A 16,188-nucleotide genomic window follows, 5' to 3' on the forward strand; every position below is an offset into this window, starting at 1 on the left:
ACAGATGGGCAGTCCGAGCGGACGATTCAAGTGTTGGAGGACATGCTTTGAGCATGTGTGATTGACTTTGGTGCTATATGGGATCCGCATTTTCCCTTAGCAGAGTTTTTCTATAACAACGGTTATCATTTCAGTATTCAGACAACCCCATTTGAGGCATTGTATGGATGATGGTGTAGATCTCTGATTGGATGGTTTGATTCGGTGCATTCTATGTTTCATATTTCCATGCTTCAGAAATATGTTCCGAATGAGTCTCATGTATTATCACTCAATTCAATAGAGTTGGTCCTGATCTGATATTTGAGAAGGAGCCTATATCTATTCTAGATAGGTAGGTACGTAAGCTTAGAACCAAGGAGATAGCTTCAGTGAAGGTACAATCGAAGTATAATTCAATCAGAGAAGCAACTTGGAAGACTGAGTCCAACATGCATGCTAGATATCCTCAGCTTTTAGAAGCTTCAGGTACTTTCTTTTACTTTATGTTCGAGGACAAACATAGTTTTTAGTGCTGGATAATATAATGAACAGCTAGGTCATTTCGAGAACTAGTCCTCTCTCTTTCATAAAAGACTCTTTTCATAAATTTAAATTGGAAATTTTGGACTATTTGATGATTACGGTTATATAGTTGATGGGTAATTTTAGATAATTAATTAAATTGATGGGTATATTGATAATTTATTTAAATAACCTTATCACTTAGCCCATATATAAAAATAGGCTACTGAAGTTTGTCACTTTTAATACTTAAAAGATTAGAAAAGAATAGAGAAAGGGAGGCAAAAACTTACCTGGGTGGACAAACGCATGAGGAGAACTTTTAGACTTCAGATACAAGTAAAGGAATAACTAGTAGCTAGTCTCCAATCTCCATATCTAGCTATATTGAATAGATGAAAATTTCTCTTATTTTTATATTGATTGGGTTAGGAAGAAAGATAGAAAGTTGCAAAGTTGAAGTTGTATGTTAGTGTCGATGGTTTTAGGGGACAAGGTCTACCTGATAATCATTGGCTAATCATTGCCAAATGATTGAGCCTATTGATAGATAATGATGGCTTGTATGGTGATCATATAAGAATATAAAGTGAATGTTATTGTTTATCATGAAGTTATCGTACTGGTTTTTTTCCTTTTCCAAATCTTTCTTATAATTATCACATTATGATTCAAATTTTGATTAAATTAGTATACCTAATTAAAAAATAGGTGTATTGTGTTAGATGAACACCATTACATTTATAATATTTGGAGGAATTGATACATAATCCTAGAATTAAAATTTAGGAATGTAAGACTTTGTATATTAGTTGGCATCAAATTTAGGAACTTGATTATATATTGGGGGAGTTTTTGTATCTAGGCTAGACATATAGTAATATGGGCGTTTTTAGTTTCAAAATCTTGTTGTAATTATTTATTTGAATAGATTGCATTGATTTGGAAGCCCAAAAAAAGGGGAAGGCTCAAGTCCCAGAGTGATTGTTCGATTATTTGAGGCAAGTGGATTTTTCGACGCTTGTTCAGTGTATGAAATCATGTGTTTCCTTTTTGTTTGTGTTTGAGAATAATGGGACTTAGTGATGGATTGACTTGTTTATGTTGAAAAATCTTAATGATGAAAAAGGGGTAATAAAAGGAAAGTTTCTTATATATTGATGTGTGATGTGTTGAGAATGGCTTGGAAGGTCTATTGATTTATTGTTTATGTTGTATCACGATTGTGTTGTTGTGAATTGTGCATTATTATGAAATTATTCATCTTCTCATTATTTTTGTGAACATGCCTATTTGCATTGGTTATCCACGTTCGCGGGGTCATGGCCACGTTCGCGGATGTATGTCCCTTTTGGCTCGGGGTTCATGGGCCTCTAGTTGCGTTCGCGAAGGTCATGTCCTTGGTCTTTTAATAAAAGACCAAGGACGAACTCAACCATACTTGCATGTTTTAAACATAGACTTCTCCTCCATTTCTCGACCAAATTTCGTGATCCAAGGATCTAAATTCAAGAAAATTGCATGAAAAATCCATTGGTGAGCTCGAAAACTTATTTACGAGTTTCGTGTGAGGTAATTTTGCTATCTTAGCTGTTGTCATTATCATTTTCGAATTGGAATTTTAATGAATTTTGGAGGATTGTATCTTGGACATTTTAGCTCTGTTTTTAATGATTCTTGAGGCTAAATTGTAGGTTTTTTCGCAAGAAACATCATAGTATGCTTGGGTTGGGTCTAGGGGGCTTCTTTTTTGATAAATTACGGGTTATAGATGCTACCATATTCATTCTTTTAGCTTGAAATGTGAGAATTTCATTGCATGCTCATTTCGTATTGTTTTCCAACCCCGGACTGTGCTTCAATTTGATTTTTGAGCTTGGGATGCTTTTTTGGACTAATTTTTAGGGTCAATTCCAAAATTCTGGATGTGGGTCCTACATTTTCTATTTTAGACCCCAAAATTAGTTTATCTCTGAAAATTATAAAATTAGTGTCTAAATGATCGTAACGATATTGTGATTCTGTTTTTGATAGCATAGAAGCGTTTCGAGGCTATTCGGAAAGGAAAAGCTCCAGCACAGTAATTTAAAGCACGTGTGTTCAGCCTACATGTAGGCTACGGCTTTCCTTTCTTTAGATTAAGATGAAATGTGTGAAAGCATGTTGATATTGATGGAATTTGGGTTGGATAGCTTATTTTTATACCTTAGATGTTAGAAATCATGGTTTAGGCTCTTACTGAGTTTTTACGATAATTGGAAGCATGTGATTTTTTCCGTTAATTGTTATTATTGTAAGAGGAGTTAAATGCATATGATGTTGGTATTGTGGAGCATGTTTGCCTTAGTATAGGTTATGAAACCTTCTTTAGATGCCCCGGCGTCACTCCGACAGGCTTAGATCCCAATAGAATGGTGTAGAAAGCTAGTGTCTGATAGTTTGGCCTTAGCTAGGCGGTAACTTTGCTCTTATGAATAGCATTATCCATAACTCTCTATGGTTTTAACTTTTGAGATGCGTTGGCGATACTAGACTTTGTGATTGTTTTGTTTCGGTTCTGATTTAAGCTTTGGCGATATATCAGTTGATTCATTGGGAAGGAGATTCTCGGCAAGTATTAGAATACAGTTGGAAAGGAGAATGATCGGCACCTTTGAATAAATTATCTGTGAGCATCTAGGTCACCAGTCTCGGCCTCCATTCTGAGATTCCATCGGGGAGCATTGGGGTAGCTAGTCCGGGCTCTACCGACTTGCTAGTATGGCGAGCATCCGAGTTCCAGGCTCGAACTTGAGCATATTGAAAACTCAGGCAAGCATCCAGGTTTCAGGCCCGGCCTTGGCCACATTGACATCTTAGGCAAGTATCTGGGTTCCAGCCCTAGCCTTTACTACATTGAGAACTCGGACGAGCATCTGGGTAGCCAATCCTATCCTTGGTCCCTAGAGCATTCTTGGTTCATATATTCTTTGAGATTCTTGGTTTGAAAATGACGTGGTTCTTCAGTTATTGGCATCGCAGATTCTTGGTTCCTAGCTTAGGTAGTTGTATCTATTTTGTGTATCCAACGGGCTTATGGGGGTTCATCAAGGTCTTTACTTAAACTTGCTCACTAGTGTCCCGACTGGGCTTATGGGGTCCCAGTGGGGTATAGTTAACTATAGTTCTCTTAGATGGTACCTTCGTCCCTTTAGATGCTTATTATGATTCATATTTAGGCTTATTCCTCTTTTTCATATTGATTTTATATTTCCCACTCAGTCGGCCTATGATGCCTACTGGGTACCTGGTGTCTTGGTACTCATACTACACTTTGTATCTACCTTCGTGATGCAGGACCAAGCATCAACTTTCATCATGGATAGATGAGCCTGTTGCAGTCAGATTCGGAGACTAGGGTGAACACTTGACGTTTTGGGATCATTTCTGTCTCCTTCAGTATGGATGGTCCGTCTTTTGCCTTTTGAGACTAGCCAGTTGTTGTATTTATTTTTGATTCACTTTTGGGACTTGTACTCATCTTTTATTTTGTAGTAGTTATATACTTGTGACCTCTAGGTTCTGGGAGGGACATTTAGTTGTGTATATCATATTTTTTTTTGCTTCCGCTTATCTATTCTGTTTATTTTTGGAATTTTCCATTCTTGTTTAGTTTCTGTCCTCAAACCCATTACTTATCATTCTGAGTTTACGGGTTAGCTTAACTACTGGTGGGCATTAGTAGGTGTCATCATGACTTGAGAAATTGGGTCATGACATAATGGAAACTGAATTGAAATAAATTTAGTTCAGTTTGGTTTTTGAAAGTTTGGTTCGGTTTATTTCAGTTCGGGGTTTGGTTTGAAAACGTGGATTTTCCAATTTGGTTTTTCCTTTCAGTAGCACTAAAAGTGCCAATTTTCTGAGATCAAACATTTTTTTTCAATTACATTGAGTCTCCTTCGTCCTCTACCAAATAGAAAACGAAAATCTAAAGCTAATAAGCTTACCCTCAAGGCTAGTATAAACTCCACTTAAAGACAACAAAATAGGAAGAGTGTGTACTGGTGGACACAAACAGTCTGCAGTAGGCAAAGAGGGGCAGAAGAAAAGTGTCAGATAATAGTTTAGTGGCTTTTGGTATCAGCAATGGTGACCTGCGGCATCGACATCATGTTTGTGAGAGTTGCAGCAGCTAGCATACAATGGTGGAGACTTATTTGTGAGAGAGTGATGTGTTTTGAGTTTAGGGACTTCACATTTGGGTTGGGTTGGGTATATAAATTTAGGCCAATTAATAATGGGTTGTGGATTGTGGTGTCCTGGAAAGTGGAATACAAATTATAATATATGAAAAAAAAAATCAGTTTTTTCGGTTAACCAAAATATATTATTTTAAAAATTAAAAATTGAACCGAATAACTAAAATTTTAAAATTTAAAATTGAAACAGACCAAACAGACCGAAAAACCAAAACTGAAATTAAAAAAATTTCGATTAGGTCGATTTTTTCGATGTGAACCAAAATATGCTCAGCCCAAAATTGGGCTGATTTTCTGCAGGTTGTAGTTGTGGAAGTTTAGTTGAATTGTTAGGAGTAACCGTATTCTATATTACTTGACTTTGTGTTTAGGAGCTCACTTGCCGAATACCGTGTCATTTGGTACTCATCTCTTGCTTCTACATTTATGTAGGTTACGAGTCCGGATCTTAATGACACTCTCTCTTCTCTTCTTATCAGAGGGTTCCTGAGGAGATTTGTGAGGTAGTTGTTCGTCATCCCAACGGCCCTCTCACTCATATTTATGATCTTGTTCTACTTTAGAGACAATGCGGTTTGAGACTTGTGTTTTTCTTTGTTTTGGGGGTTTAATTAAGTTGAATTTGTTATCCGCACTTTCATTTGTTGTAAACTTTCATTTTTAATTTACTTTTGCATTTTATCGACGTATTTGGGGTTTTAGGCTGACTTGTCTTGGTGGGATAAGACGAGTGCCATTGCGTCCAATTTTGAATAGTGACAAATAGTCCATGTATCATGTATGGGTCTAGTATTACTAATACATGTTTTAATTATACACCCTATATGATATTATAGGGTGTATAACTAATACCTTACATTTGGTGGTATTAGTATTATATATGATTTAATATCATGAGACTAAATATGTAAAGACAAAAATTTTCCTCAAATTCTTTAAATCACTTTTTTTTATTTTCTTGATTTTATGTTTTATATTTGTAGTTTTGTACTAGTAAATTTATTTAAATAAATTAGCTTATAAATTTTATTTATTTGTGGGTTCATATTTATATAATATAAAAAAAATTATCATGTCAAAATTTTAAATTTTATTTATTTGTGGGTTCATATTATATAATATAAAAAATAATTTTATTGTGTCAATTTTTTTTGATAATTAATTTAGTTGAGTGATTTTGTTGATACAAATGCCTAATTAAGTAATTTTATTGATACACAATAAAGTTCAATGGCTTTTCTAGACAAATCCTCTAAGTTGAGTGACCTTATAAGATATTAACTCCATATTAAAATTACAACTTGAAATTTTTATATGTAAACGTAGATGGTTTGTTTGATTTTACTATTATTTACCATCTTTTGGATTTTAAAGTAGAAGGTCCATCTTTGTTAAATTGAAAAATAACGTTTTGTGCGTGATCAAATTATTAAGATGACAATATTTACCCTCAGATAATTCAAGTCAGAAACTAGCAAACATGGCGACAAAAATATTCTTCTCCTAGCTAGTTAGAAGGCTACAAAAAATAATATTGTCCGACAATTATCTATCTTGACCCAAAAAGGAGGTGGAGTGGAGAATACATGTATCAGGATGCAGCCAAAGAGAAATAAGTAAAAAATTAAAGTATGAAAGCTCTAATTTGAAACATTAGGTCGGTGAATCCCAACAAGCTTTGCATAGAGTGCAAATGTTGCATAATTTTCATAAATTTTCATTCATTGGTTTATTGGATCCTTTTCAACATACCAGACATATTAATAAATATTGTAGAAGACTGAAGATGTATGTGGCGAAGGAAAACTATAATGGCAAAATATGGTGCTTCATCAATTCAGATTTTGATATTATAGTGGTCAAGGATACTGAGCAACAATTGAAACTATGCTTAAAACATCATCAACAAAGTCAAGTTTCTTGTCACACTGGTCTATGCTAAATGTAATGTTGAGGATAGACTAATGCTTTGAGAAGACTTATATCATCTATCAGCAAATATGGACGTCCTTGGTTAATATGTGGGGATTTCAATGTGGTCTTAAATGAAGAAGAAAAAGTTGGTGGATTACCAGTTCAAGAAGTTGATCATGAAGATTTTGATATTTGTATCCAGAGTTGTGAACATGCAGAAATTCCATTCAAAGGGAGTCCATTCACCTGGTGGAATTGAAGAATTGTAAATGATTGCATTTCTGAGAGATTAGATAGAATCTTATCTAATCAACTAATGTAGAACCTCTTTACTCATATGGAGGTTGAACATCTTTCTAGAACAGGATCTGATCATGCTCCAATATTGCTACACATGGAGGTGGGGTGGTTAGACATACGAAGTGTAATAAACCTGAAAGTTATTTTTGAATTTTTTTTATAAAATAATCATTTTACCCCTTCCTCTAGTTGCCCCGAGTCATTTCTTATTGGTATTGGGTGTTGGTTTTTAGAAAATATTATGAAAAGTTGAGAATTTGAAAATTTTGAGTTTTCATAATCTTTAAGTATTCAAAAGTGGTATTTTGGGTCAACCGGACATACGGGTATCGGATTGGAATTTCGTTGATTCTAACAGCTCCGAAATATGGAAATTGGCCTAGAAGAGTCTACGAAATCACTTTTGGAGTTGTAACGAAGATTTAAGGTCTTAAGTTGGTAATTTGAGGAATTTTAGGTCAAGGTTTGACTTTTGTCAACTTTCGGAGTTCCGATGTTCGAAATGGAATTCTAATGACTTTGTTGGATTCGGGGGATGATTTTTGGTTTAGAAAAAAATATTGATTGAATTTTTGGAGGTCCCGATCCCGTTTTGGTATTTTGAAGGCCTAAGTTGGTTTAGTTGCGACTTTTCGAGTTCCGGGTCAAAGAGACCTCGAATTCAAATTATGATGGTTCCATCAGTTTCGGAATGGTCAAACTAGGCTATAATCATGGTCGGCATAATTATCGAGGCAATCGATACGAGTTTGGGGTCATTTGACTCTTTTGACTTTGAAACTTAACTTATGGTTGACTTTGGTCAATATTCTTTGAAAACGCGCTCGGATGAAAATTTTAACAGCGCGGTTAGTTTCAGAATATTGAGTTTGGTCTAGAACGACCCTTGGTTCGCTTCCCGAAGCTTCCGGTCTAATATCGAGGCCCATTGTGGAATTTAGCTTAAAATGACACTTGGTGTGGGACTCATTTTTCATTAAAATGACCTCGTATGATAATTTTGAATGCGTCATTGAGTCTGTAACATTGAATTTAATGGGGTAGTATATCTGTTATATTTTTATCATATTTCGATCGAATTTCGAGAACCCCGTCGAAGATTTTAGACTGTGCCAAAAAGATGGTGCAGCAATGCACTGCTGGTGCAAATTAAATACCCATTTTTATGTATTTTCTCCAATTTTAAAACTCCATAACTTGAGTTTTAGAGCTCCAAATTGGGTGATTCAAATGGTAAACTTGTGAGATTTTTCACGTAGAATACATTGGGGAGCTCGAAAACTGATTTGGGGCATTTGATTGAGATAAAATCTTGATTCTAGTTGCTGCAATATCCATTTTCGGAGTGAATTTTTGAAGAACTTTGAGAATTTATTTTTTGGTCTATATAAACTCGATTTTGGTGATTCAAGAGTCTAAATTCAAGAGAATTTTATGGGAAATCCGTTGGTGTAAGGATATTGAGGAGAGGCTTCATATGAGGTAAATTTACAAATTTAGCTACTATTTTCGGTATTTTCGGATTGAAATTTTAGTGAACTTTGGAAGACTGTATCTTGATCATTTGAACTCCGTATTTAGCTATGTTTGAGTCTAAGTTGTGGGGTTTTTCACAAGAAACATCTACTATGTTTGGTTTGAGTCGTAGAGGTTTCATTTGTGAGAAATCACTGATCAAAGATGCTACCATATTCATCTTTTTAGCTTAAAATTTGGAAATTTATTGCATGATAGACTCGTTTGATTTTTTTAACCCCGCATTGTGTTGTAAATTGATCCTTGAGCTTGGGATGCTATTTAGAATCTATTTTTGAGGTCAATTCCATAATTTTCGGACGCGGGTCCTATATTTTTTATTTTAAACCCCGAAATTGGTCTGTCTCCAAAAATTATGAAATTAGTATCTAAACAATCATAACGACGTTATGACTCTATTTTTGACAGCGTGACAGCGTTCCGAGGCCGTTCGAAAGGGGGAAATCCGGCACAGTGATTTGGAGTGCGCGTGTTCAGCCTAAAGGTAGGCTACGACTTTCCTTTCTTTAGATTGAGCTAGAATGTGTGAAAGCATGTTGAGATTGTTGGAATTTGGGTTGGGTAGCTTATTTTTACATCTTAGGTGTTAGAAATCATGTTTTCGGCTTTTACTAGGTTTTTCAGGTAATTGAAAGCATGTGACCCTTTCTGATATTTGTTAGTATTTTAAAAGGAGTTGGATGATTATTTTATTGATATTGTGTTATGTTGGCCTCAGTATAAGTTATAAACTTGCCTTAGTTGCCCCGGCGTCGCACCGGCGGGCTTAGATCCTTATAGAACGGTGTAGCGAGCTAGTGCCTGATAGTTTGGCCTTAGCTAGGCGGTAACTTTGCTCTTACGAATATGCTTATCCATAACTCGGCTAATCATGATTTTTGGGATGCATCGGCGATACTAGACTTTGTGATCGTTCTGTTTCGACTCCGGTTCAAGCTTTGGAGGTGTATTGGTTAATTCATCGAGAAGGGGATTCTTGGGACTATTAGCGTCCAGTTGGAAAGAAGAATACTCGGCACCATGGGATAAATTATCTGTGAACATCCGTGTACTTAGTCCCGACCTCCGTTTTGAAATTTCATACTACAAGAAAAAAGGTCTTTAGCGAGGGAAAATTTGGTCGTTAAACGTCCAAATCCGGTCGCTAAATGCTATTAACGATTGGAACAAATTCAGTCGTCGCCGGTCGTTAAAAACTCCGTCGTTAAAAATTAACGATCAGATTTCAAGCCAGTCGCTAAAAGTACATTTAACGACCACATAAATTCCAATCGAGTTTGCCCTCAATACAAGTATTTTAACGACCAAAATTTCTTTCGTTAATTGTATTTTAGTTTCGACACCAAAACTTTTAACGACCAAACTTCCTATCACTAATGGTCGTTTTAATATTTTATAATAAGCCAATTATAAAAGAGTTTCAATGACCTCATTTTCATTTCCTATTATACAAAAAAAAATTAGTAGTGAATAATATTAATTATTGAAAATTAGGAAACACTCGAAAATATATTAAATGATCAAATTCAGTATATAAAACCTACATTGTTAATACAAAGAACTAATTAAAGAAAAATAGATCATATACAAGTTGCATGACATATCTTTATCAACTCTAAAAAGAAAAAAATTGCAACGTGTATATATATATATATATATATATAAATATATATTCGTCTTTAATTTAAACCACCCTCAACCAAAGTAAAAGCCCTCTTGAACTTCAACTTGCTCCATACTTTCTTGAACGATATAATCTTCATATTCAAATTCTTGAGCAGTAAACAAAATGTATATGTCAATTTAGTAACAACGAATAAACTCTTTAAAAGAAGAAACATAAAACCTTACCATATTTACTAAAAGGATGAAAAAACATTAAAGTTTAGAATGAGCACAGCCGAGACCATTAAATCAATTCAGAATGTGGTCAATATTAATGACATCAATGATATGGATACAGGAAAGAGCAAGAAGGCTATCACAGAAAGCTCAAATCAAAACAATTCTGCCCCATTTAACAATTTATGATCAAAAGAACAAAAAAAGGGACACTATCTAAATAAGAAAAGTAGAAACTACTGTAAATTAAAAAAAAAATACAAGGAGTAGGAAGCTACGCCTTGTACTGACTTGGTCCAAGTAAACCAAACCACGATAAATTTGTGCATAATTAACTTGAGATCTGCAATTGACTGGTTCCTGCCACAGACACTAGCAAATAATTCAGCTTCAGAGCAATATTCATGTGCTCATCAATTTTAGGCACATCACGAATTTAAAAGACGGGCAAGCAACACTTGTATTATTTCATAGTAGTACATATAATACAACCATACACCTACATTCATCCTTGACACTTTATTTCCTCGTTACATTCATAATAAGACAACAACATATTAACAAATATTTCCAACAGCTGCTAACAAATATTTCAACATTCATATTTTCCAACAGTTGGAATCTTGATAACCAACCCTTTTGGACTGCCAACATAGATGGGATATTCAGTAGCAAGCCTGCTTGGAACTTGTTAAGGGAGAATCCTAACTAATCCTAGTCAATAAGATGTCATGGCACAAGAAATGCCCTTTCAAATTTGCTTTTGTTATTTGGAAAGTGATGAGACATAAAATAGTTGCAAATTCTATTAGAGGGAGATATAATCTTACTTTAGCTCCTAAATGTGACCACAATATATATCCCTGTTTGGAGGATGAGGAGCATCTTTTCATGAATAGTCCAACTGGTAAAGTTTTCTGAAAATATTTTAGTCAGTTATTTGGCATATGAAAGGAGCAAAGTATATTAGACAATGTTTGATTATTTGGTGGATGGTAAGGGATCATAACACTGTCCATAAACTACCTTTGCAGATTTTTCTTGGGATAATCATGTGGCAGATTTGGAAATCTAGATGTAAATATAGGTTTGAAGGTCTGAAGATGTCTACCAGCAAGATCATTATAAAAGTTATCCAACAAACATCATCATTGCCCAAAACAGTTCCCTATAATCCCTCCTTTCATGAAATGAATCCATTTCTTTGAACATATGGAGAAGGCCAAGATCAAGACAACCATTGTGGCAGTGAGGTAGTTATCTCCTGAGATTGGATAGACGAAGTTAAACACAACTACAACACTTTCATTACATCACAATCTAACACTAGAAGGAAAGGAACAGTTTATTACATCGAAGAGTTAAAAATGAACAGGAAAAAACTAAGGAAATAAATTGAGCAGAAAAACGTTAAACTCGTAAAATTTTGAACTTACTCAACAGAAACTATAATCAAATTTGGCCAAGTCATTATCATCACCATTTTGACAGAAAACATCAACATCTAATTGTCCTTCAATTGTGCCAGAACCAAGTACATTTTTCAAGTTAGTATGCCTTTAAAAGAGTAGTTGCATCAAATCTTACACAGACTACAAAGCAGAATTTTCAAACTACTTAGTGGTATAGATTCAAGGAAATGCAAAAGATTTTTATTTCTATGAAAGGCCAATTATGGAGATAGAATGAAGTAGGCCAAACAAACTACAAAGAAAGGGTTGTTGGCTACACAATGTTTATCTTTTATTCACTTGTAGTTATTAGTTAAGTTGCAAGAACTCTTCCGAATTGTTGCTGCACCCGTGTCGAATCCTCCAAAAATGCACTACTTTTGGAGGATCTGACACGCGCCTGTCGAAATTTTTGAAGAGTCCGAGCAACATAGGTTATTAGAACTAGCACTCTTCTAGGGTCCAGTTTGTAGTGTCCACATTATTAAATTAGTATTATTCTATATTCAGACCTATTGGTCGTAGCTATTTTTGTTGCCCAGAAAATCATAAAGCTCATAGAAAAAATATGTCAGAATTTCTTATGGACTGGTAGAGTAAATATCTCTAAAACGGCACTCATTGCTTGAGAGAAATTGTGTTTACCAACGGGCTCATGGGGCTTAAACTTGTTGAACTTGGAAACCTGGAATAAAGCAGCACTTTGTAAACTTCTATGGAATCTATGCAGAAAAAGAGATGTGTTGGAGAAATGCATTGGGTAGAGGCAAGGGCAATGCTGCTACTATTTTCAAATAACACTGGATGCCTATGTCTATGAATTGTGGCTGGAATGAAACCATAGAGTTTCCCAAAATACATGTCGCTGCGAGTATATCATTATGAGGAAGATTATTCAAGAGGTTTTATGTTCGAGAAAGAATGCATGGAAAGCTAGCTAGGTGTTTGAATCAGCTATATTATTATCCCATCAAGTAACTTGTGTTTAGGAGATAGGGAGATTAAGCAAAGTGCTTTACTAGGTCTGTCCGGAGAGTTGGATTAAGGCCTATTGTTATTTTCTTTCTTTTGAGCTGTACATTGTCACTTTGATAATAAAATGTGTATAGTTACCAAAAGCACCAAGATCAATCATATCTATTGAATTCGAGTAAATTTCAGAATTTTTGAAACAAGCTACCACCACATCCAACTTACAAAAGAACCAACAGTACTACATTAACATAGTCATACGTACACCAGAATAGAACACCCAACCTCAACAAAAAGCAAAACACAACCTCATATCCCTTTAACAATGACTAAGATAATTATTTTTTTCTTGATAGCAAGACTTTTGAGGACAAAACAAAAGTCAGACTTAACCACCAAAACTATACAAAGTCCCTCCATGCCTCTTTAGTGAATCACAAAGAAAAAAAATTCACTTAAGTAACCTGTTAAATCAAAGTAAGTGAGAAAGGTAAAAAATTACAGTATTGGAAATCCCTGTGGCTCCCAAGGGACAGAAGTTACATAAAGGAAATGTTAAAATCCTTTTTAGTGGGAAAGTTGTTGGTGACCTTGGAAAATGGAATGTCATTAGAGATAGGAGACATAAAAGAGAACAGGAGAACAAATTTAAGGCACTAGAAGAAAATGAGTTAGTATTTACTGAAGCACCTACAAATATATCAAGCAATGCCAGTGGACCAAGCTTTAAGAAAGATAGCACAGAACACAACAAAAAGATAACTATGATGGATGAGAACATGAATGTAGTGAAAGGAGCCAACATGTCAAAAATGATGGGAGCAAGCAGAGAAGATAGTCATATTCAAATAGAAGAGGGAATTTGAAACAAAACAGTAATACTAGAACAGTTATTTGAGAGCATCACAGGGAACCAGTAAGAGGATATAAAATTCTCAAGCTTGAATTGAGTAGGCATAATAACAATATGCTATACTAGGAGGCACAACCAGATGGACACCAAGTACTTTTTGGTGAGTTTTTTTCACACAAGGAAAAGGATGATACTCATGAACAATACTGGACCATATCGAAATAGTACTAAAGAGAGTACAGAGATTTGGAGGGGAGAAGTCACCTGCTGGCACATGCTTGAATTGCAGTCGTTAATTTCTTAACAGAAAGTAACATAAGGATGAATCCGGCCATTTTTTAATAGCTAGGGGATGTTTTTTGTTCACTATACTATTATAAGGATGTACCATAAGTTTGGGTCATAGTGCGAGGATGATTTTAGCCAAAAACTCAATAGTAGTACCATATAGATCAACAACACACTAGAAAAGGCCATCTATGAGAAAACCCATCAAAGATCTAACCTTTATACACCAATAATCACTACATTTTAACCAAAATACAGAACAAGGGAATATCATTTCAATATTGAAGAAAGAAGAGGAAGAGCTCAAATACTTAACAATCAAGTAAAAGGGTTTTAAAATAACCAAAATTTCAGACTTTCAAGCTTCAAAACCTTTAAGCCGTCATGCATGTAATCCCTAGCAAATGAGTCCAAGAATGCAATATACACTCAACTTCGTTTAAGAATACAATCTTTACTGATCATAAAAAAATGTATAACATAGTTCAAATTATCGCAAATCGCCATAACATCCAGATAACTCAAACCAATATTGACAGAATAAGAAGGGATTTCCTTTTGGAAGGAACCAACAATGATCAAAAATTTCAGCTAGTCAATTTGAACAAAGTCATAATGTCAAATAGGCTAGGGGGTTTGGGCATAAAATATTTATTGTTGCATAACAAGTGTCTCCAGATGAAGTGGCTATGGAGATCCACATAAATACAAAGAATCTTTGGCAAAGCAAAACAACTATTAAAAGTCTCTAGGTATCTACGCAGAGAATGCCAACAAGCTTCAAAGTTTGGAAGCACAAATACATGTACAGAAAGAATATTATGTTACTACCGATAAATAGTCCATCTATAAGCACCAATCAGAAAATCATGAATAAAATATTTGAAATTAGAAACCAAAACATCAAGAGTACTTTTAGGATCCAACTCAACACCATAATATGAGAACTCAGAAATCAAACATGAATACAACATAGGAATAACAGCATTTGGTTAGCCCTCAATAATGCCAGCCTTACTATAAATTACCTTAACACAAAAGGATATCAACTGGTAAACATATGATATATTTGCAATTGTAAGATTGAAACAGACAACCCATTTTCCGGCATTGTCCAGAAGCTTTTTGCCATTGGAGCTTATATTTTTCGTGTCCTGAACCACGAGAGAAAAATAGAGAAAAGTAGAAACGAGCAAACATTAAATTATGCAGTTCACACCAAAATATTTGTATCACAAGGATTGTGGAGATTTTTTTCTTAGTAAGTATCAGATTAACAATTTATTTATTTAATAATAATAATCATCACACTTCCTTTTATTTTTAGTCAAGATTACTAGAACAAGTGCCCAAATCAATACACACAACATATGACGATGGCGAAATATGAATACGATTAACATACCTAAGTGCAAGAACACCACAAAAGAAGAAAAGAAACCTAGAGGAAAACCAAAAATTGGGGAAAATACAGAATTGGGCAAAATTAGGCATTTCACAAACCAAGTCATAGTTATAATAATAGAAATTTACCTTGAAGAGATGAAAACTTCAAGAATGCATCTGAATATTATCAATCGCAGCAAGGCGAACGAGCTGAAGTAAGAAGAAAAGGCTAATTTTGTTGTGATGCAATAAAACCAAAGAGAAGCAGATTGGCTTTTTACAAGTTGAAACAGAGAAATGTTAAAACAAAGTAGGAGAGACCCACGCTAGGGGAGACCTAATTGTGTATCTTGCTTTGCTGATTTTACTCTAACGAAACTGGGAGAGAAGTGAGTTGCAGATTTCTCTAACTGTGAACTGGGAGTGAAGCATATGCAAACCTAGGTGTTTGCTTTGCTGATTTTACTTAAATTATATAACCGAACTTGCACGACCATAGTTGTTGGTTGCTGAAATTTCCCTAACAAAGTTTTGATTTGTAAAAGAAAGAAGAATCAGCGAGTGCTGTTGAATGGGCTTAAAAAAAAGTAATTTTTAGGGAAACTTATATAAATATATAATATTAAGAAAATATTTATCATTTATAGCAATAAAAAAATTATTTTACTGAACACTTATAATACAGTTTTAATACATATGCAGAGAACTATTTATAAAACATATATAATACAAGTTTTATAGATGAATAATACATTTATCACATACTTTAATAGACTTATAATATATTATGTAAATTTCTTACTATACAAACATAATATATATTTTAAAACACTTATAATACATTTATATTGTATGCATAATTCACTTTTAATATAAGTGTAGATTTATCATAATATTGCTA

The 16,188-nt window shown here is 34.4% G+C and overlaps 1 long non-coding RNA gene across 1 annotated transcript; it reads right to left on the reverse strand.

Annotated features, from left to right (window-relative positions):
- Nucleotides 1–10,703: 10,703 nt before the first annotated feature.
- Nucleotides 10,704–15,849, reverse strand: LOC129874390 (uncharacterized). The gene is made up of 3 exons (XR_008762876.1): nucleotides 15,435–15,849; nucleotides 14,930–15,055; nucleotides 10,704–11,601 (listed from the first exon to the last, which is right to left on the reverse strand). It is a non-coding gene; the product is annotated as an uncharacterized LOC129874390 (long non-coding RNA).
- Nucleotides 15,850–16,188: the final 339 nt, after the last annotated feature.

The sequence above is a fragment of the Solanum dulcamara genome, chromosome 11, assembly GCF_947179165.1.
Source record: "Solanum dulcamara chromosome 11, daSolDulc1.2, whole genome shotgun sequence".
In the NCBI taxonomy this organism is placed as follows: Eukaryota; Viridiplantae; Streptophyta; class Magnoliopsida; order Solanales; family Solanaceae; genus Solanum; species Solanum dulcamara.